The sequence below is a fragment of the Notamacropus eugenii genome, chromosome 2, assembly GCF_028372415.1.
Source record: "Notamacropus eugenii isolate mMacEug1 chromosome 2, mMacEug1.pri_v2, whole genome shotgun sequence".
Taxonomy (NCBI): domain Eukaryota; kingdom Metazoa; phylum Chordata; class Mammalia; order Diprotodontia; family Macropodidae; genus Notamacropus; species Notamacropus eugenii.
The window spans coordinates 399,524,796-399,548,456 of record NC_092873.1 but is presented as its reverse complement, the minus strand read 5'-3'; positions in this window follow the sequence as shown (position 1 = coordinate 399,548,456).

Here is a 23,661-nt window from a genome sequence, read left to right as displayed (position 1 = left end):
CTGTGATATAATTTGCCATTTTCTGCTTCCCCCTTTTCACACCTCCTATTACAATCCCTTCTCATACTTAAATCATATTTTTGACATGACATCATTTACTTTATGCCCGTTCCCTCTACATATATCCCTTTTATCATAATAGCTGCACAGTTCTCAAGATTAACAGGTATCATCTTCCCTTATAGGGAGGTAAGCAGTTTGCCTTAATTGAGTAGCAAGTTTTTGTTTTTGTTTTTTCCCCTGTGTTTACCTTTTTATGATTCTCTGGAGACCTGCATTTGAAGATCAAATTGTCTATTGAGTTCTGGTGTTTTGGTCAGGAAGCTCTGGAAATCCCTTATTTCGTTGAATGACTTTCTCCTTGCCTGAAATGTTATGCTGAACTTTGCTGGGTAGTTGATCCTTGGTTGAAGTCCCAACTCCTTTGCCTTACAGAATATTGGGTTCCAATTCTTTCGATGTTTTAATGTAGAAGCTGCAAGGTCCTGTGTGATCCTGACTGTGTGTCCTTGATATTTGAATTGTTTCTTTCTGGCTGCTTGTAGTATTTTCTCCTTCACTTGATAGCTCTGGAATTTGGCAACTATATTTCTTGGGGTTTTGAGTTTGGGATCCCTTTCGGGAGGGGAACAGTGGATTCTTTCGATGAATATTTTGGCCTCTGAGTCTAGTACTTCTGGGCAGTTTTCCTTGAGGATTTCCTGGAAGATATTGTCCAGACTCTTTTCTTCATCATGGGTTTCTGGCAGGCCAATAATTCTTAAATTTTCTCTCCTGGATCTATTTTCCAGGTCAGTTGTTTTTCCAATGAAATATTTTACATTTTCTTCTATCTTTTCATTCTTTAGATTTTGTTTGACTGATTCTTGTTGCCTCATTGAGTCATTATTTCTACTTGCCCAATTCTAATCTTCATCATATTGTTTTCTTCAGTTAGCTTTTGCATCTCCTTTTCCATCTGACCAATTTTTCCCTTTAAGGAGCTATTTTCTCCATTTAATTTTTGTACTTCTTTTTCCATTTGACCAATTTTCCCAGTTAGGTTTTGGGTTTCCTTTTCCATCTGATCAATATTCCCAATTAGGTTTTGGGTTTCCTTTTCCGTTTGATTAACTCTTCCTTTTAGGGAATTATTCTCTCCAGTTAAGTTTTGAACTTCCTTTTCCATTTGTTCAATTTTCCTTTTCAGAGTGATGTTCTCATCAGTGAATTCTTTTTTTATAATTTTAAAATCATTGGCCAGTTTTTCTTTTATATCCTTCTTCAGATGTTCCAGGTAATCTAGTTGTGCTTGCGAGAAATTCATAGTCCCATCTGAGGTTTCAGATGGAAGTACAGTCTCAGCTCTGACCTCTTTGGTGTTTGTGTTTTGGTCCTTATCCCCATAGAAAGATTTTATGGTTTTTCACTTTTCGTCTGCTTTTTCTGATTCATGATATTGGCTGAGTGTTGTAGCTTTTGGTTCTTTCAGTCAGAAGATACAGATCTTTTAATTTGAGTTGATGTATGTCTAGGCTAAAAGCAGGCTTTTTTTTTGTTGTTGTTGTTTTCCAGATCAACCCTGGGGTTAGCTTGTTAGGTGTGTGGGAGGGGTGGTCTGGTCTCAGGAGATCTCCTCAGCTGACTTGAGGCAAAGGCAAGGTCAGGGGATGGTGATCCCAGCTTCCCTATTGTCTTCCCTTTGCCCCTGGAGGGCTGGGGCATGCCTAGAAGCTAATGCGTGTTCCCGCCCCTCCTGGAGCTCGTCTCCCAGAGCTGAGGCTTGCCTGGGTCTCAGTGCAAATTTTCTCTGCCCTGGGTCGTCTGTCTCTCCAGATCGCCTCCGCTACAGTAAGAAGAATCCCCCCTTGCCACTTTTCCAGCCTCTGGTATTATGAGACCACCCGCCCCCTTCTGCTGTTCCCGCTGATCCAGGATTAATCTGGGGAAGAATTTTATGGTTCCCTCATGGTCATCAGGGGGGAGAAGAGAGCACTTACTGGTCACTCTGCCATCCCAGCTCCTGGAAGTTCAAGTAGTTGACCCACCGAAGTCCAGTCTTCAGGCTGAAGGTTTCAAGGGCTGCTGCGCTGATATCTGGCGCTCAGCAGCTCTCACCGGCTCGGCCTGGCTTATCTCCTGCTCCGCTGGTCTCGCCCGCCACTCTCGGGCCCCTCAGGTCCCCTCCACCCTGCCGTGCCGACCGTGCTGCGCTGTGCGCCAGGGTCTTACCCCCGAGGAACAGATCCCTCCCGTGGACCCTCCAGTCCAATCTGGGCTCCAAATCCATCAAAGTCCATCACCCACTGGATTCTACACCTCCAAAGTCTGGTCAGACTCTCCCCCCAGAGTTATCCAGAGGAGTTTTTCCAGGAGCTTAGGTGAGTCGTTGCTTTCACTCCGCCATCTTGGCTCCACCCCCCAGAAGAATGCTTTCAAAAGCAGAATTAGCCAAATGGAAAAGGAGATTCAAAAGCTCACTGAAGAAAATAGTTCTTTCAAAATTAGAATGGAACAGATGGAGGCTAATGACTTTATGAGAAACCAAGAAATCACAAAACAAAAGCAAAAGAATGAAAAAATGGAAGATAATGTGAAATATCTCATTGGAAAAACAACTGACCTGGAGAATAGATCCAGGAGAGACAATTTAAAAATTATGGGCCTACCTGAAAGCCATGATCAAAAAAAGAGCCTAGACATCATCTTTCATGAAATTATCAAGGAAAACTGCCCTGATATTCTAGAACCAGAGGGCAAAATAAGTATTCAAGGAATCCACAGATCACCGCCTGAAAGAGATCCAAAAAGAGAAACTCCTAGGAACATTGTGGCCAAATTCCAAAGTTCCCAGGTCAAGGAGAAAATATTTCAAGCAGCTAGAAAGAAACAATTCAAGTATTGTGGAAATACAATCAGGATAACACAAGATTTAGCAGCTTCCACATTAAGGGATCGAAGGGCGTGGAATAGGATATTCCAGAAGTCAAAGGAACTAGAACCAAAACCAAGAATCACCTACCCAGAAAAACTGAGTATAATACTTCAGGGGAAAATTGGTCTTTCAATGAAATAGAGGACTTTCAAGCATTCTTGATGAAAAGACCAGAGCTGAAAAGAAAATTTGACTTTCAAACATCAGAATGAAGAGAAGCATGAAAAAGTAAATAGCAAAGAGAAGTCATAAGGGACTTTACTAATGTTGAACTGTTTACATTCCTACATGGAAAGACAATATTTGTAACTCTTGAAACTATTCAGTATCTGGGTACTGGGTGGAATTACACACACACACATGCACACGCACATGCACACACACATAGAGACAGAGTGCACAGAGTGAATTGAAGAGGATGGGATCATATCTTAAAAAAATGAAATCAAGCAGTGAGAGAGATATATTGGGAAGAGAAAGGGAGAAATGGAATGGGGCAAATTATCTCTCATAAAAGAAGCAAACAAAAGACTTATTAGTAGAGGGATAAAGAGGGGAGGTGAGAGAAAAACATGAAGTTTACTCTCATCACATTTGACTAAAGCAAGGAATAAAATTCACACTCATTTTGGTATGAAAACCTATCTTACAATACAGGAAAATGGGGGATAAGGGGATAAGCAGGGTGGTGGGGATGATGGAAGGGAGAGCATGGGGAGGAGGGAGCAATTTGAGATCAACACTCATGGGGAGGGACAGGATCAAAAGAGAGAACAGAAGTAATGGAGGACAGGATAGGATGGAGGGGAATATAATTAGTTCTTACACAGCACTACTATTATGGAAGCCATTTGCAAAACTACACAGATTTGGCCTATATTGAATTGCTTGCCTTCCAAAGGGAAGGGGTGGGGAGGGAGGGAGAGCAGATTGGCAGACAGGGGCAATTAGATCACTCTGTGTTTTGGGGTGGGGGCAGGGGACAAAAGGGGAGAAAATGTGGAACCCAAAATTTTGTGAAAATGAATGTTAAAAGTTAAATTAAAAAAAAAAAGTTCCAAAACTCTCCATCCCTCCCTTTTATGAATGGTGCCTCATTGAAAATGCAAGCAATTTGATATAGGATATAGGTGTGTGGTCATGTGAATCATATTTCCATACTAGTCATGTTGTGAAGAAAAAAAATACAGACCAAAACAAAACAAATGAAGAAAAATATATTTGTTAAAAGGATGCATCCATTTACATTCAGACTTCATCAGTTCTTTCTCTGGAGGTATATCATTTTTCATCATAAATTTTTCAAAATTTTCTTAGATCATTGTATTATTGGAATACTTAAGTCATTCACACTTGATCATCATATAATATTGCTATTACTGCGTAAAGTCTTCTCCTGGTTTTGCTCATTCATCAGTTTATGTAATTTTTTGAGGCTTTTCTAAAACTAACTTGCTTATCATTCCTTAGAGTATAATAATACCATTTCTTTAGTCCTTCTTCAATTGATGAACATCCCCTTAATTTCCAGTTCTTTTCCACCACCAAAAGAGCTGCTATAAATATTTTTTTTGTACGTATATATGTCTTTTTTCTTTTCAAAATATCTTTGGGATAGAGATGTAGTAGTGGTAGTCAAAGTATATGCAAGGTTTTAGAGCACTTTTAGTGGCGTTCCAAATTGTTCTCCAAAATTATTGAATCATTTCACAACTTCACAAATACTGAATTAGTGTCTCAATTTTCCCATACCCCCTCCAACATTTGTCGTTTTTTTCTTTTCCTTCATATTAACCAATCTGATATATATGGGGTGGTATCAGAGTTCTTTTAATTTGTGTTCCTCCAATCAGTAGTGATTTAGAGCATTTTTTTTTTCATATGACTATAGACAGTGTTGACTACTTCATCTGAAAATTCCCTGTTTATGGCCTTTGGCCATTTATCAGTTGGGGAATGGATCATATTTTTATACATTTTAATCAGTTCTTTATATATTTGAGAAGTGAGGCCTTTATCAGAGAAACTTAGCATAAAACTTTTTTTTCATATTTATGATTACCATGTATTTCTTTCCATCTTATTACCCCTGTTAATCCTATTCTCCCTCTCCTTTCACTCTGTCCATTCTCAAAAGTGTTTTGCTTCTGACTACCACCTTCCCAACTCTACCCTTTCTTCTGTCAGAGCCCCATTCTGCTTTTCTTATCTTCTTAACCACCTGTTTTTCTGTAGGACAAGACAGAGTTCTATCCCAAACTAGATGTGTATGTTTTTCCCTCTTTGAGCCAATTTCAATGAGAATAAGGTTCAAGGGCACCCACACAACTTTTAACATCTTCCCCTCTACTACCAAAGCTCTTTTGTGACTTAATATTTGAGATAATTTACTATATTCTACCTCTCTTTCCCATTCTCCCAGTGCCTTCCTCTCTCATCACTTAATTTTATTTTTTTACATTTTTTATTAATTAAATTTTTTTTCTAATTTTCTTTCTTATTGTGAATTTAGTCATCTACGAACAACATCTCAATACAGAAAAAGAACAAAATAAGAGCTGTGTAGGAACCTTCAAATCTCTGTTACATGTAGTTTTTTTTTTTTTTTTTTTTTTTTAGTGTACATTAAATTTAAGAAGGTAGGAACACAATTGCTATTTGTGACTGTCCCCTTCCAGACTTCACTCTGCTCACTTATGCATTTTTTCTCTTCAATTTATTTATTTTTAGTTTTCAACATTCATTTCCACAAGATTTTGAGTTCCAAATTTTCTTCCCACCTCTTCCCACCCCCCACCTAAAGACACCATAAATTCTTAATACCTTTTCTCCCACTCTACCCTCCCTTCCATCGCACCCCTCCACTCCCTTATCCCCATCCTTTCCACCTTCTTGCAGAGCAAGACAGATTTTCATACCTCAACCTCCTGTACCTCTTATTCCCCAGCTGTATGCAAAGACAATTCTCAACATTCATTCCTAAAACTTTGAGTTCCAACTTCTATCCATTCCTCCCTCTTCACTCATCCCCACTGAGAAGGCAAATAATCCAATATAGGCTATACATGTGCAGTTATGCAAAAGGTTTCCATAATGATTGTCTGAAAGACAAACTATATTTCCCTCCATCTTATCCTGGCCCTCATTTATTCTATTCTCTCTTTTGACCTTGTCCCTTTTCAAAAGTATTTACTTCTAACCACCCTCTCCTCCCATTTACCCTCACTTCTGTCATTCCCCCACACCCCACTTCTCCCCTTCTCCCCTCCTTTCCTGTAGTGTAAGACAGATTTTTATACCATATTGAGACTGCATGTTATTCTGTCCTTAATCCAAATGTGATGAAAGTGAGCTTCACTTTTTCCCTCTTACCTTACTCCTTTTCCCCTCCATTGAAAAAGCTTTCTCTTGCCTCTTTTGTGAGATAATTTGTCCCATTCCATTTTTCCCTTTCTCTTCCCAATATCACTCTCACTCCTTAATTTTATTTTTTTAGATATCATCCTTTCCTGTTCAACTCACACTGTGACCTCTGTCTACATTTATATAATCCCTCCAACTACCCCAATACTGAGAAAATTTCCAGGAGTTTCAAATATTATCTTTCCATGTAGTAATGTAAACAGTTCAAGTTTAGTAAGTACCTTATGATTTCTCTTTCCTCTTTACCTTTTCATGCTTCTCTTGATTCTTGTGTTTGAAAGTCAAATTTTCTATTCAGTTCTGGTCTTTTCATCAAGAATACTTGAAAATCCTCTATTTCATTGAATGGTCATTTTTCCCCAAAGTATTATACTCAGTTTTGCTGGGTAGATAATTCTTGGTTTTAATCCTAGTTCCTTTGACTTCTTAATTATCATATTCTATGCCCTTTTATCGCCTAATGTAGAAGCTGCTAAATCTTGTGTTATCCTGATTGTATTTCTGCAATACTCGAATTGTTTCTTTCTAGCTGTTTGCAGTATTTTCTCCTTTACCTGGGAACTCTGGAATTTGAGTACAATATTCCTAGTTTTTCTTTTCAGATCACTTTCAGGAGGTGATCAGTGGATTCTTTCAGTACTGATTTTACTCTTTGGTTCTAGAATATCAGGGCAGTTTTCCTTGATAATTTCATGAAAGATGATGTATAGGCTCTTTTTTTGATCATTGCTTTCAGGTAGTCCCATAATTTTTAAATTGTCTTTCCTGTATAGACTTTCCAAGTCACTTGTTTTCCCGATGAGATATTTCATGTTCTAGTTTTTCATTCTTTTAGTTTAGTTTTGTAATTTCTTGGTTTCTCATAAGGTCATTAGCTTCCATTTGCTCCATTCTAATTTTTTAAGAATTATTTTTTTCAGTGAGCTTTTGAGCCTCCTTTTCCATTTGGCTAATTCTGCTTTTTAAAACATTCTTCTCCTCATTGGCTCTTTTCATCTCTTTTGCCATTTGGGTTAGTCTATTTTTAAAGGTGTTATTTTCTTCAGCATTTTTTGGGGTCTCCTTTAGCAAGCTGTTGGCTTGCTTTTGATGATTTTCTTGCATCACTCTAATTTGTCTTCTCAATTTTTCCTCCACCTCTCTTATTTGATTTTCAAAATCCTTTCTTGACAGGAGACCACTGCATATTTTTTGGAGGCTTTGGATGTAGAAGCCTTGACTTTTAGGTCTTCCTCTGATGGTATGCTTTGTTCTTCCTCATCAGAAAGGATGGAGGAATATATCTGTTCACCAAGAAAGTTACCTTCTATAATCTTATTTTTTCCCTTTTCTGGGTATTTTTCTAATGAGTTACTTGACTTTTAAATCCTTTGTCAAGTGGATGGTATAATCTAGGGCCCTGTAAGTTCTCAGTTCCTCCAAGGTGGCACAATCACAGGAGAGGATTTTATCCCACTCCTGGCCTGCTCTCTGGTCTGGAGGCAGCCACAAGCTTTTCTGCCCAGGATCTGTGAGTAGGATTCCTTCTCCAGAGCCTGTACTGGCTCAACCACATTAGTGTTTCTCCTTACCCCAGAAGTGACACTCAGGACTGAGATTGAGATCAGCCACTTTATTCCCCTAGGGTCTTTAAACTGAGGGCTCCAAAAATGGACACTACTCCCACAGGAGCTGCTGCTGCTCTGAGACTGAGTACACACTTCTCACCCAGGTAAAATAGCTTTCTCATTGACCTTTGAAGCTGTCTTTGGCATTTGTTGGTTGAGATATCTGGGAACTGCCACTGCTATCCACGATTGTGCACCCTGAAGTCTGCTCCAGTCTTGTCCCTGCCACGCAGTGTGTCTATGACTGGTCTGCACTCTGCACCCTTTCCTTTTGGCCTTCCAGGCTGTCTGGGGCTGGAAATCTCTTTCCCTGTGTTGTTTTGTGGCTTTTGCTGCTCTAAAATTTGTTTAGAGTAATTTTTTACAGGTATTTTATGGGCTATGGGGATAGAGCTAGAACAGATCTGTCCTTCTAGTCTGCCATCTCAGCTCTGCCCCTTTAATTTTATTTTTTAATATATTTAAATATCTATTTAAAATTTAAATTTAAAATTTACATTAAAAATTAAATAAAATTTAAATTTAAATATTTATTTAAAATATTATCCCATTATCCCATTCAACTCATGCCTGCACTCTCTGTCTATGTATACTCATTCTAACTGACCTAATAATAGAAAAGTTATTAGGAGTCATAAGTTCATCTTCCCATGCAGGAATGTAAACAATTTAAATCCTCTTGAATTCTATCTGATAGCTCTTTCCTGTTTACGTTTTTATGTCTCTTGAGTCCTATTATTGAAAACCAAGTTTTCTCTTCAGCTCTAGTCTTATCATCAGGAGTTCCTGAAAGTCATCTATTTCATCAAATGGATATATATATATATATATATATATGTATATTTTTTTCCCTGAAAGATTATAATCATTTTTTCTAGGAAGGTGAGTCTTGATTGTAATTGCTCTATGGAATATCATATTGTAAGCCCTCTGAACTTTTTATGTAGAAGTTGTTACATCTTGTGCTATCCTAACTGTGGCTCCATGATATTTGAATAATTTCTTTCTGGTTGTTGGCAATTTTTTTCTTTTATCTAGCAGGTCTGGAATTTGGCTATAACATTCCTGGGATTTTTCATTTTTGCATCTCTTTCAGTAGGTGATTGGTGGATCCTTTCAATTTATATTTTACTCACTGGTACCAGTTTATCAAGATAGTTTTCCTTGATACTTTCTTGTAAGGTAAAGTCTAAGCTCATTTTTTAAAACATGGTTTTCAGGCAGTTCAATTAATTTTTTTAAAATTACCTCTCCTGTATCTATTTTCTAGGTCAGTTGTTTTTGTCAATAAGAAATATCACATTTTCTTCTATTTTTCCATTCTTTTGATTTGGTTTTATTGTTTTTGATGTCACATAATGTCATTAATTTCCAATTGTCCAGTTCTCATTTTTAAGGAATCATTTTCTTCAGTGAGTTTTTGTACTTCCTTTCCCATTTGGCCAATTTCTATTTTTTAAGGAGTCTTTTTCTTCAATTTTGTACAATTTTCCCCATGTGACCAATTCTGCTTTTTAAGGAGTTCTTTTCAGTGAATTTTTTGTAAATCTTTCTTCTATTTCACCAATTTTACTTTTTAATAATTTTTTCTTTCCACTGGATTTTTTGTGCCTCTTTTCCCATTTGTCCTAGTCTGTTTTTTAGTGTTATTTTCTTCCATATTTTTATGACTTCTTTACCAAGCTGTTGACTCTTTTTTCATAATTTTCATTCATCACTCTAATTTCTCTTCCTAATTTTTCCTCTACTTCTCTTGATTTTTATTGTTTAAAGTTCATCTGTGGTCTGGGGGCAAATTCATGTAATTTTTTTCTTTAAGGATTTTGATGTAGCAATTTTGACCTTGTTATCTTGTTGTAAGTGGAAGTTTTGATTTTCCCTGTCACCATAGTAACTTTCTATCGTCAAGGTCTTTTTGTGCTGTTTGCTCATTTCTTTCCAACCTATTTCTTGATTTCTAAGTCTATGATAAAAGTGTGACACACTTCCTCAATGGAAGGGACACTGTCCCAACTTTACATTTTTCAAGGTCCTATGTTTTCAGAGAAAATTTTGAGGATCTCTAAATTTTCAGTTCTTCCAAGTTGGTATGATCTAGAGAGAGGCATCTTCACTAATCTTCTGGTCTCTGCCCTGGTTCATGAGTGACAATAAGCTCTGTTTTCCACCATGGAACTGTCACCAGGCTCACAACTCCTCTACAGCCTCACATTCTGATATGCCTCTTCTTGCCTTTGAACTGTGACCTAGATCTGAATATGGGTAATGCAACAGAGTAATACACCCAGTACCAGCAATGGGCCTGTAATTGCCTTCTCACCAGTATTCTGACCCTCTTACACTCTGTGGGCTAAGAGCTTTGGACACTGCTGTTTCTGCAGCAGATTGAATCACCCCCAAGACCTTCTGCTGGTTTTTTGAGGCATGGTCTGGGCTAGGTTCTGTTCCACTTTCATGCCTGTGTGACAGATCTTCCCTGTCAATCTTCTAAGTTGTATCTGTATGGGAAATTATTTTGCCCTGTATTTTTGTGAGTTTTGCCAGTTCAGAATTCATTTTAGGCACTGTTTAAAGTTGTTTGATGGGGAACTTAGGAGAGCATGAGGGAATCCCTGCCTTTTGTCCTTCATCTTTGCGCTGACCCCTCAGCTTCATACATTTTTTTAAACTGAAGAGGGGAAAGTAATTAATGACATTGACACTGCTTGCTGTGGTTTTGAACATGTAATTTAACATGTCTTGAACTAGGTTTCCTTATTTGAGAATGAAAACATGTATTAGATTATCCCTAATTTCTGTTCCATCCTTCATTAAATCTATAATCCTATGCATACTACTAAGCAAGGTGGTGAACTGGATAGAGCACTGGTCCCAGAATTTGGAAGAACTGAGGTAAATGAACATGTATTTAACTACTTTGTATTTAGTATATTCATATTTATTGTATGTGTATTCATTTTTTACTTAGCCTCAATCACTATATTGGTATTGCCTCAGTCAAACTGAGAACTGGGAAAGACTATATCTTTAAAAGGCCATGTTCTCTCACTGCATCTGGGGTCACCTCTCTTTATTTTAGTCTATATCTTGCTGCTGGATCCAGATGGCTCCAGAGGAGGAAATGAGATTAGTGACTTTGCACAGCCCTCCCTCACTTAAATCTAATTTAATTGCATGTATTACCTTCCTGATGTCATGGTCCTCTTCTAGAATAAAGGATAAACAACAGTATATACTTATTCACATACATATAATATATATCATCCTATAACCTGCATATGTATGTGTGTGTGTGTATATGTGTGTATTTATACTCAGAGAGACAGACTTTTCTTCCTATTTGAATGTAAGTTCTTGGAGAATAAAAATTACTTAATTGATTTTGTTTGTATCCTTACATCTTAATATAGTGACTGATACATAGCAGTTGCTTAAAAAATGTTTGTTGATTGATTTCCAGATTCTATGTGACAGTTTCATGTACTTTGTCATCTTGGTCACCTTTCTGTAGATATGCACAGATATCTGTTACATATGTCAAAATATGCTGTTAAAATATGGCATCCAGATGCAAGATTGTTAAAATAATTAATTTTTTAAGGCTAAGGGGAGATATACGGTTTGTACATAGGTCTACATAGTTTCTCCTCCATTGTAAGGAGTTTGTTACAGATAAAAAGTCATGGGTTCAGTCATAATTACTATGAACCCCCAATTAGGAAAATTCCTAAATTTTTTTGGACCTTTTACCTATCTTTACCTACCCTCACCTACACATACACAAACATGTTTATGTGTAAATGCATATTTGTGCTTATATTCATGTACATATATATATATATTTATGCATACATACAGACATATAGGTGTATATCTTTGACTATGACTATCTTAAAAGATAATGCTTTAGCAGTCCATGTGGCCCATATGTATTCAAAGAGTAAACTTCCTCTTTAGTTCTGGAGGATATTTAATCTGTTGGAACATTTCTATTGCTGGTGATGCTTTTAGCTGATCACAGTGTGAACCTATTATAACCACAATCAAGGGCAAGGAAGGTCAAAGATCATCTGACTATATTTAAAGAAAATGAAAGGCTCCATATCCAATGGCTAAAAAATTAGCTAAACAAAGGCGTAAAAAGGAAGTGTTTATACACACACACACACACACACACACACACACACACAAATACACACACAGGGTAGGGGATGGGGAGAGGGAGAAGTAAAGAGGGAGAAAGAGAGGAAGAGAAGGAAAGAAAGGAAAAGGGAACATACCTTGGCTTCTTTGTGGTTAAGAGAAAAAATAGATTATTATTAGTAATAAGTTTGGTAATACTAGTAATACCATCTACAGCAACTTCTACCACCATGACAATTGTTTATGTGTCATTTCATGGTACTTTAGTACTTTAAAAAGCCTGTGAGCCATGTTGTACTATCGTCACCATTTTATAAGTGAGGAAATTGAAGAAGATAGTTACTTATTAACATATGCAATGTCACATAGAAAGTAAGTGTCTGAGGCAGGACTTAAGTCTTCCTGACTCCAAATATAGTACTCTATCCACAGTGGTACCTTTGGGATATGAAAGAACAGATTATATTATAATATCCTTGTGTAGAGAGGCAGGTTCTGATGGAAATTTGGAGAGAAAGCACTGACTTCTTCTTGAATCATCCCTCAACCTGCATCTTCAATTGTACTATACCTATTGCGCTTATAACTCTCCTTTCTGACAAAGTTGAATTCAAATTTTGCTCCTCAAGGGTGAGCTATGTATCACTGTCTGGAATTCAAAGCCTTAGAATCTTTAGTGGTTTTCAAGTAGTTCCTTAATCTTCTACACATTCCACAGGGCATGACCAAGTCTCATACAAATAGTTTTGAGTGATTAAAAGAGATGTACAGTCTTGGTTCATAACTTGATTCCAATCTATTGATTAAATCAAGGAGAGTACTCAATAACAAAGGTAATTACTTTTAAGTGGGTGGGATAATCAATGGGGGCAGATCTTTCCAAAGAAATAATCATATATGTTGTTGATCAGATCATAGAATGCTACTTTCATCATCTTTCACTAAATGTGCTCTTTTGATTGCTCAGAAAAACTGTAAAGTTACGATGACCTCACACTTCAATAGATACTATACATCTGTCTTTCTTGTTAATGTCTTCTTTGCCACTAGTCAATTGTTCAGTGACAGAGGAATATATATATATGTATATATATGTATATGTATATACATATATATACATATACATATACATATACATATACATATGTGTGTGTGTGTGTGTGTGTGTGTGTGTGGCTGTGCATTATTTCAACTAGACCTATTATTTTTTTCGTGTAGGAAGTTCACTGTGTGGCAGTTTTACCAATACAGATGAACAATTTTCTCAAGTTAGAGTCTTAAAAAAAATTATTTGTGAGCAGTAAAACATTTAGTGACTTGCCTTGAGTCACACAGTAGATTTTAGTGGCAGGACTTAATTTCTTATTCATTTGCCAGATTTCTGTCTCCCTTTCCTTCATATCCTATGCTCCATTTTGAGCATATACATATATAGATTTGGCTCACTCTCCAAATTTATACTCAGATTAGCAGAATGGGTTCCCAGAACATGGCTATTGGCTCTTTACTCAAGGTTATGAGTTAATCCTAAGGGATTATTACTTATAACAGTACTGCTCATGAGTCCTCATTCAAAGTTTTTTTGCCATATCAATCAATTAAAATGTTTCCCAATATAAATAACCAATTAATGGAAATTAACCTTAAGAAAGGATACTTACTGAGAAGGCACAGTCAGGCCTGGAGTTTAACAACAACCTCTGAAACCAGGAATATACTCTCTCTACTCACCCACTCAGTTCCTATAAAGAGTGTGGCAAGCATAAAGTAGTTGTTAAACAATACTGCCTTCCCAAATGTGGAATGTATCTTTCCTCCCCTCCCCTCACACACAAAGTATCTGGGGAGAATGGGCTCAAATTTAAAGCATAAAGATATTAAAACAAATATATAGGGAACACACACAGAGATGGAGTTCTTTCTAGTTTTACAAGTCATTGTTATTTTTTTCATTTGTTAACACCTCACATAAATTATTTCCAGATGTGATATTGCTAAAGGTCAGTCAATGCCTTGCTCAGCTGTGGCAACTCTTTTGCGGCTGGGTTAGGTCAAGGAGCTCACTTGTCAAAGTGGACTTTAGTGAACCTGATTGAGGCTGATGCTGCCTATAGTTCCTGGAACATGTCTGGTGGAAACTTGTGTGACTGATGGATTTCCTAGTATCTCATAGACACTATGGGTTTTCTCATTTCCAAGTACTGGTTCATTTAATATTATGAAAGAAGAAATGCAAAAGGAGTCAAATCATCCTTCACTTATGGACATATGGTTTAGGAGGGGAAACAAGGAAATCAAAGCTATTGCTCCTTTTCACCTAAGGCTCTTCTCCTTGAAAGTATCAGGAAAGAAAGCAAGAGATTACCACTTTATATGCATGCATGCATATAAACATGTGTGTACAATGTAGGTAATATACATACATATATACACAGCACATATATGTGAACACAAACATACATATAAGTATGTGTATGCATGTATGTATGTGTATACATGTACTCAGTTCCATCTCAGAAAACAATTTTGATTTTTTTCTCCATATAGTAAATCTATAGGAAAAAAAGTATATTACATGTTGTCAGAAGTATGGGGAAATATCCCTCCATTATACGTTTGGAAGTATGTTCCCTAAGTTTCCACATGGATTTTACCAGAAAAAAATGCATTACTATTTCTCCAGCAACTGGGATCTCATTGACCAATGCACTCATATGCACAAGTGTGCACGCATGTACAAGCACATGCACACACATACATACACCACACCTATGTGTATATCCATGTGTGCATGGAATTAGAAATTATTTTATAGCATAATCCTACTTTTATACACTGATGAAAGGAAAATTTAAGCTATATTATGACCTTACATTAGGGATTTCATCAACTCAGAACAGGAATTCCATCACCACTGTAGAAATGAACTCTGTTCTTGTAAACTATGCAAAGAAACAAAGTATGGAACTGATTCTAGAATGGCAGCATGGTCTTTAAGAAGTTGACAGGCTGATTGTAGTGTCAATGCCATATCAAATTCTAGCTCACCTTTCTTTATAGAGTGGCACTCAATATTCTACATGATTATAAAACTTAAGCCTTTTTTTCCCAAAGAGATGAGACCATTAATTTCATGTGAGTGTGTATAATGATAAATATAAATGTATATCTACCTTTCTACAGTTATCCCTTCCACATTGTGGGGTTAAAGGCATGGAGTTGAAACAATCTGGAAAATCTTCATAAAATTTTTAGGCCTTCACTTCATACTAGAGGAGAAATTTGATTTTCTTTTCTTTTTCTTTTATGGAATGTTTACATACCTTATTGTAAAATTTGAGCTAAGTATTTAGTCAGAGGCTTTGTGTCATCTGCTGGTCTTCAAGTATTGCGTAGGCTTCCACAGAACTCCTCCAAAATTCCTGTTTATTTTTTTTTTTATGCCAACCTGGAATTTATCAAAACGACAATGAGAAAAATCACAATGTGGAAGGGATAACTGTACATTTCTACTAGACCATAAAAGGAATGAAGAGGTTATTTAATAAATATTGCCCGTAGTTAATGCTGGAAAATGAAATATACATGGAGAAGGCTAGGATGACTGATATTTGTAAGAGATGAAGAGCTCATATGGCTTTGAAATGAAAACTTCCTCAAATTTTCTCTTTGAAAACAAAACAGCAGAACCTTGCCTATTTTTTTAACCTATCCCACAACATCCCCTTTGCCATGCTAAAGTTAGAGATGAATTGATAGAAAATGGCACACAGGAGAGCAGGTGCCCCTTGTTTTTACTTTGGGATAAGACTTACAATGAGGCACTGAAAGAATTTTTGGATGAGAATGATTTACAAACCATTAGTGATGATCTTTCCTTTAGATTGCTCTTTTCTAAAAAGCATTATTTTACATAACTTCCATACTGAGTAAACAAAACACAGGGGAGGGAGCAGCATTTCAATTTTAAAGTGTTTGTGCTTTTTTAAAAGATCAAGTAAAATACTTGTTGATTTAGTTTATTTCAATCACTTGACATTTTCTTTTAGTATTTTTTTCTACTCCCAATTCTCTTCTTCAACCTTCTCATTAAAATAAGCAAACAAATAAAAAACCTCTGCTTTGAATTAGAAAATGAATCGGTGAAGATATAATTTGTGATCACTTTAAATCTCTTTCAAATGTATTAGCCACCTGCAGTAAATACAAACATTGAAGATAGGGTTTTCACAGGAAAATACACATTCACTTCAGCAATTTAAAACTCTTTGGTTCCCCTAGAAACTCCTTGTGTCTTGGATCTGATTGAGTCATTTGACATCTTATGAGGCAATCGATGGGTTGATAGAAATTCTTTAACATTTTATTTCAAAAGCATTTTTTTCTGTTTCAGCTAAGAGTCACGCCTTTAAATTCACTTCATTCACTAAGGATCAGAAATCAATAAAAAAAATCTCAATTAGCCTAAATGTTTTAAAAAACTAATATTTAGAAAAAATGAGTTGTCTCTTAGTTATATTGAATGGAGGAAGTACTCAGTAGATAGAATCTAAAACAGAAGTTGAAAAATGTCGCCACAGATAGATTTTTTTTGGTAAACAATTGTCCTCTTATTTTTAGTTTTGAGCCAGACATACAATTTTGTTTGTCTTGAGAACTACCAATGAGGTAACCCTCTCCACCAATGCAGATTTTCAGTGTTTGGCAAGTTAAATTTAGAATGGCTTGGGGACAATGACATGTTTAGTAATAATAATAATAGTAGATTGTATAGCATTTTAATATTTATAAAATATTTTAAAATATTACCTCATTTTATCCTCACAGGACTTTCAAAGCAAAGTGTTGTTACTATGCCTATTCTACAGATGAGGAAATAGAAGAATACAGAGGTTGAATGACTTGCCCAGGGTCACATAACTCCTGAGTGTTTAAGACTGGATTTGAACTCTAGCCTACTTGATTCCAGATTCAATGCTTTATCCATTTGTCTAGTGATTTCTTAAGTAGCTTGCCCAGGTCCACATAGCTATTATGTGTCAGAGAGAGGATTTGTATCCCAATTTTCCTAATAACCAAGCGGAGTCTCCATCCACCATAACTAGTGGTAAAACAGTGATATAATTTGATTTTGAAAGGGCAAATTTTTAAAGGGGGATAATGTATGTTACCGCTCCTTTCAATGATATCTGAGCTTGAACACATTGATAATTTGTTTTATATGCTATCTCAGGAAGAGAAAGAAAATAATGGCTTAAAAAAACACAGAAAAGGTTGCTTTTCATAAAAGCTAATCAAGGAGACAACTAGAGCTAGCACATACACCTCTTTTGTAAACTTTAAGACAATTTAATGATATCAACATAGTTATGTGTGAAGGTTATCTTTAATGAACATATGAGAGAGGAACAGGAGATCTTTGAAACTGATTCCTGTATCAAACTGCAGGTATAGGGTCAGAGAAGTGACTAGAAAACACAGAACGTAGAAGATCTGAATTTTTTTATCATTAGCAATCAAACATTTGACTTAGTTGAACAAAATGAATTTTTACTATTCAGGTAAGAAGTGTCTAACAAACATGTTCCAATTACACAAAATTCCTTACTAAATACAACCATTGAGATGATTTAGTTAGACAGTTTTCTCCTTGTTGATAGGGTAATATAGTATCTAGAAATCAGGCTTTGGAGTTAGAAAAACCTAAGCTGAAGTCTTGCCTCTTGTTTTGGGACTCTAGCTGAATCTTGGTGGGCCAAGAATCTCTATGAAATCATTGGTGGCATAGTGGTATTGACCTGCATTGATAGTTTCCTCCTTTGGAAGCTGCTCCTACCAATTACTCTATAGGTCTGGGGTACGGGTTAACCTCATTATTCAATTACGTGATTTACAAAACAAGTCAAGATGGCATAAAAAATGCAGGGAGTTGGTTGAGCTCTCACAAATTCCCCTCAAATCAACTTTAAATAATGTCTCAAAATGAATTCTGGACTGGCAGAATCCACTGAAGCAAAGGGTGAAACATTTTTTGAGCCCAAAACAACTTAGGAGGTTAACAGGAAAGGTCTGTTTCAGAGAGGTGAGAGTGAATTGCAGTCCAGTAATGTTTAGGCAAGACAGCAGCATGTCCCACTTTAGTAAGCCAGCAACAGGAAACTTAATTAGCAGCAAGTGCTTCCAGAGCTCTCAGCCCACAGATAGTAAGGGGGTCTGACAACTGATCAGAAGGAGATTACAGGGGTCTTTTTTCTTGCACTAGGTGCAGAACTCTGTTGCACTGCCCATACTCAGATCTGGGCCACAATGAGGAGTTATAGTACAAGATTGCAGTCCCAGAATGAAGAGGAGCACTAGGATACTTGAACTTGTGGCCAAATGGTAGTAGGGACCTTAGTCACAGTTCCAGGGAGAAAAGGAGTGCTTATGATTGTTCACAAATGAGAAAACAGGCCTTGAAAATAGTAAATATACCCCTCCTTAGATCATACCATCTTAGAAGAAATGAAAACTTATGGACCCCTAGAAAAGTTCTGAAAACAGCCTGAAGATTAGCACAGTGACCACTCAACCCCAGGAGCAGAGCCCAACTTTTAACATATAAAGTTAACAGTCAAGAAATAGGTTGAAAGCATTAGGAAACAATTAAAAAAAGGAGCTGACCATGGAAATTTGCTACGGTGACAGGAAAAGTAAAAATACACATTCAGAAAATAAAATAAATATGTGTTATTTCCAAAACCACATGCAAAAAAAGTGATTTAGTATCAGGCTCAAAAATACCTTCTGGGAAGAAGTCAAAAAAAAAAAAAAGATTGTAGAAATAGAATTATAGAAATAGAGGAAAAATTGGGAGAAGAAATGAGAGTGATGCAAGTAAATTATGAAAAAAACAGTAACTTGTCAAAAAGAACGGACAAAATACTAATGAAAATGATAGGCCAAATGGTAAAAGAAGTGCCCAGATCTAATGAAGAGAAGGACTTGTTGAAAAGCAGAATTGATCAAAAGGAAAAGATACATAAAAATTCATTAAAAAGAAAAAAAAAACTCCTTATAAAGTAGAAATGGTCACATGGAAAAAAAATTTGTACAAAAATTCACTGAAGAAAAGAACTCCTCAAAAAAATAAAATTGTCCAAATGGAAAAGGTGGTACAAAAGCTCACTGAAGAGAATAATTGCTTAAAAATTATAAATGGTCAAATGGAAGCTAATGAAGTTAGATAACATCAAGAACAATAAAACAAAATCAAAAGAATGAAAAAATAAAAGAGAATGTGAAATATCCAATTGAAACAAACAACTGACCTTTAAAATAGACCTAGGAGAAATAATTAAAAATTGTTGTACTATCTGAAAGCCACGAAAAATTAAAAGAACCTAGCTATCATGTTCAAGAAATTAACAAGATACCCTCTCCTGGTATCCTAGAACTTCTAGGTAAAATGGAAACTGAAAGAATCCATCAATCATCTCCTGAAAGATATCTGAAAAGGAAAATTCCCAGGAATGTTACAGGCAAACTCCTGCTCTCCCAGATCAAGGAGAAAATATTGTAAATAGTCAGAAACAATGCAAATATCATGGAGCCACAATACAAATAACACCAGATTTGGCAACTTCTACCCTAACAGATCAGAGGGCTTGGAATTTGTTATTCCAAAAGGGAAAGGACTAGAATTACAATAAAAAATCACTTGTCTAACAAAAATATGTAAAAGAAAAAAATGGATATTCAATAAAATAGATGGATTTCAAGCATTCCTGATGAATACAAAATTCAGTTTTCAAATATAAGATGCAAGGGACATAGGAAAAGGAAAACAATATAGAGGAAGTATAAGGGATTCAGAAAGATTAAAATTCCTATAACTTTCTCATTATTAGAGGAGTCAGAAAGAATACACATAGACAGAGAACATAAGAAAGATTTCAATATGATGGGATGATGTCCAAAAATTTAAGGGATGAGAAACAAATGTATTGGCAGAAGGGGAAAGGGAAAAGCAGAATATGGTAAATTATCTCTCACAAAAGAGGCACAAATGAACTTTGGCAGTAGAGAGAAACATAGGAGAGATTGAGGGAGGGAGCACTTGAAACCTTACTTTGAGTGGGATTGGCTCAAATCAGGAATGATGTACACATTCAGCTCTGAATAGAAATTTATCTTGCCCCACAGGAAAGTTGGAGGGGAAAGAGATAGGAGAAGAAAAGGGTTAATGGAAGGGAGGAAGGATTGGGAGAAGCATTAATAAGAAGCAAAACCCTTTTGAAGATGAACAGGATAAAAGGAGAGAGAGTAGGATAAATGCAGGGGGAATAGGATAGAGGGGAATTTACAGCAAATAATCATAACTTTAAAAAAATGCAGTGCGTTTCTCTGATAAAGGTCTCATTTTTCAAATATATAGAGAACTGAGTCAAATTTATAAAAATAAACACCATTCCCCAATTGACAAATAGTTAGAGGCCATAAACATTCAATTTTCAGATGATGTAATCAATTAATCTATAGTCATATGAAAAATGCTCTAAATCACTATCAATCAGAGAAATGCAAATTGAAATTACTCTGAGATCCCACCCCATATATATAAAATTGGCTGATACACAGAAAAGAAAAATGACAAATGTTGGAGGGGTATGGGAACATTGAGATACTATTATACTATTTATGATTCAACCATTCTGGAGAACAACTAGGAATTCTGCCAAATTACACACCTTGCATACTCTTTGACCCAACAATACCACTAATAGGTATGTATCCCAGGTCTGTGTTAAACTCAAATAGAAAAAACAAAAAGGACACATATGCACAGATATAAAGTTTTGCAATACTTTCAGGTGTCTTGACAAAGTTGTATTAAGAGACCACCATATGAGAAGGGCATCAAAATTAACATTCAGATCACTAAGGTTAATGTTAAGATTTGAGTCAGGAGGACCCAAAATGCAATCTGAGCACTGAATTCAATGAAGAAGGTTGGAAAATGTCTTGGAGGATAATAGACAAAACAAACAAAAATTTGGAAAGATATTGATATAATTGAATGGTTTATGTGAATTTCAAAGTAGATTTTTCAGCAATGATGCCAGAGTAAGGTTCTAGAAGTGACAGTAGAGAGTAAGGAATAATTTAAATCTGTATTTGTGTCCTGTGAATCATCAACAAGAATAAAGGAGTAGCCAGCTTTGAAAAGGGTTGTTCAGGGATAAGAAATATTTTGGACGTAGCCTGGTTCCAGTTGGTGCTGGAAGGTTAAAATGCAAAGACTGGAGATGGAGAGTAGGCTAACAAGATTGGAGTTCCATTTAGTGAATCCAGTGGAAAGTCTGGGCAAAAGAAAGGGAACAGAGAATGGGAATTAACAGGGGCTTATTCACCACAGAAAAATTTCACAGAAAAGAGATTTTGCCTAGCCTGGAGATGTTCTTTTAATAGCTAACATTTATCTACCAATTTAAGTTTTGCATCTAGGTGGTACTGTGGATAGAGCACCAGACCTAGAGTCAGAAAGGCTTGAGTTCGAAGTTGACCTCAGACAGTTACTTGCTATGTGACCCTGATAAGTCACTTAACCTTCTTTGCCTCAGTTTTATTTGTAAAATAAACTGGAGAAGGAAATTACAAACCATTCCAACTATCTTTGCCTAGAAAATCCCAAATTATGTCAGAAAGAATTGAACTGAAACTACTCCCTACCAACAACAAATTAATTTTTGAATATTTTCACATATGTATTTCTCATTTGATCTTTCCAACAATTCTATGAGGTAGCGACTCTTCTTATTCTTTCACAGACGGGGAAACTAATGCTTAGAGAGGTTAAATGACTGACATAAAGTGACAGCTATAATATGAGGTGTGTTTCAAACTCATGTTTTTCCCAAGTTTTTCAAGGCCAGTGCTCTACTCATTAGACCAAACTGGCTGTTCTAATAATAGAAATTTTCTTTTAAAAAACCCCAAAGCTGTTATTGCTAGCCATGGGGTAGAAGTAGTACTAAGTAGGCAAAAGCTGGTAAATAAATTAACTGGTGAATTCTAATTAGAATGTGGGAGTGATGGAGTCTGCATACATCCCTTCTCCCAGATGTTTTTACTGCCTAGAATTATATTTGGCTCAACCTCATATAGCCTGGTGATACACAAATGACCCCATTTTGAGGTTTAATTTGGGATAAATGACAGTATTTTAAAATGAAAAAAATGTTTTTCACAGTTAAGGAAACCTGATTCAGAACCCAGAAATAACTACTAGCAAATTTCTTATAATATGATCATTGCTTTAAAAGACAGTGACAGGGACTGAAAATGGGACTAGACCTACACACACACACATACACACACCTACACACACACAAATACTAACACACTAACATATTATATAGAGAACCCTTAGGTAAGGAAACTTATTCTAACAAAGGAGGTCATGTCTTTTCTCCCATTTCTAGCCTCAGAAAATTTTTCGAGAGCAGTGGTGTTAAACTCAAATAGAAACTAGTTCCAGGAAACTACATATCTAAGGATTCCTGTAGTCTGTATATTGTCAGAAATTTAAAAATGTAATATAATTTATGTTTTATTTTATTTTTATATATTTTGTCAAATATTTCCCAATTACATTTTTATCTGTTTCAGATTGTACTTAGGAGTGTTGGGACCACAGGTCATGTTTTTGACAGTTCTGGGTTAGAGCACTGAGATGTTACGGGATTTTCCCAGGATTGCACATATAGTAAGGTGTCAGAGATAGGACCTAAAATGATATCCTTCTATCTTTGAGGCTTAGTCACAATCAAATAAACAACACTGATTACAGAAATAATATTCTAGCACCTTCTGTGATTTGATTGTTATACAAAAACATTTCAGGACCTTAGAGTGCTGAGATAATTTCTCTCATAAAATGTCTTGGATCTGAAACATCATCTCTCTCAACTTCCATTCACTATAATATGAAACTCATTACTCACAATGAATCCCATTCCATCGTTGGGTTCATCATGTTATTAAATAATTCCTGCTCTATAGCCAGACTTTGCCTTCCTATATTATGAAATCATTGATTTTAGTTTGGTCCTTTCGAAGTATAGAGAATAAGTATATGGGACAGGTTTATCGCCCCCCATTTTCCAATAGGGTTGGTTATGGAAGGTTTCATTGAGGAAATTAATTTTGGTTTTGATTTTTGAAGTTGGGTCCTAACTGTGCTTAGTATTTTGACAGATGAATTAGAGGTGTTTATGATATGTGATACAGAGAGAATAATATTAATAAAGCAAAGAGGGCCCAGGAAATGACCTAATATAGTGGAAAGGGCATAGGACATAGGGTAAAAAGCAGTTTTATCCCTGCTTCTTAATAATTGTACTACTTAACAAGCTACTTAACTATGGGAATAATTTTCTTCTTCTCTAAAACAAAGAGATTGGCTTAGATCACCTGTTCTCAAAATGTTGTCTGAGGATGCCACGGGGTCTACTAGGCTCTTTCAGGCAGTTAACAAGGACAAACCTATTTATAATCATGCTAAGCTATTTTAATTTCCTAAATAATAGAGAT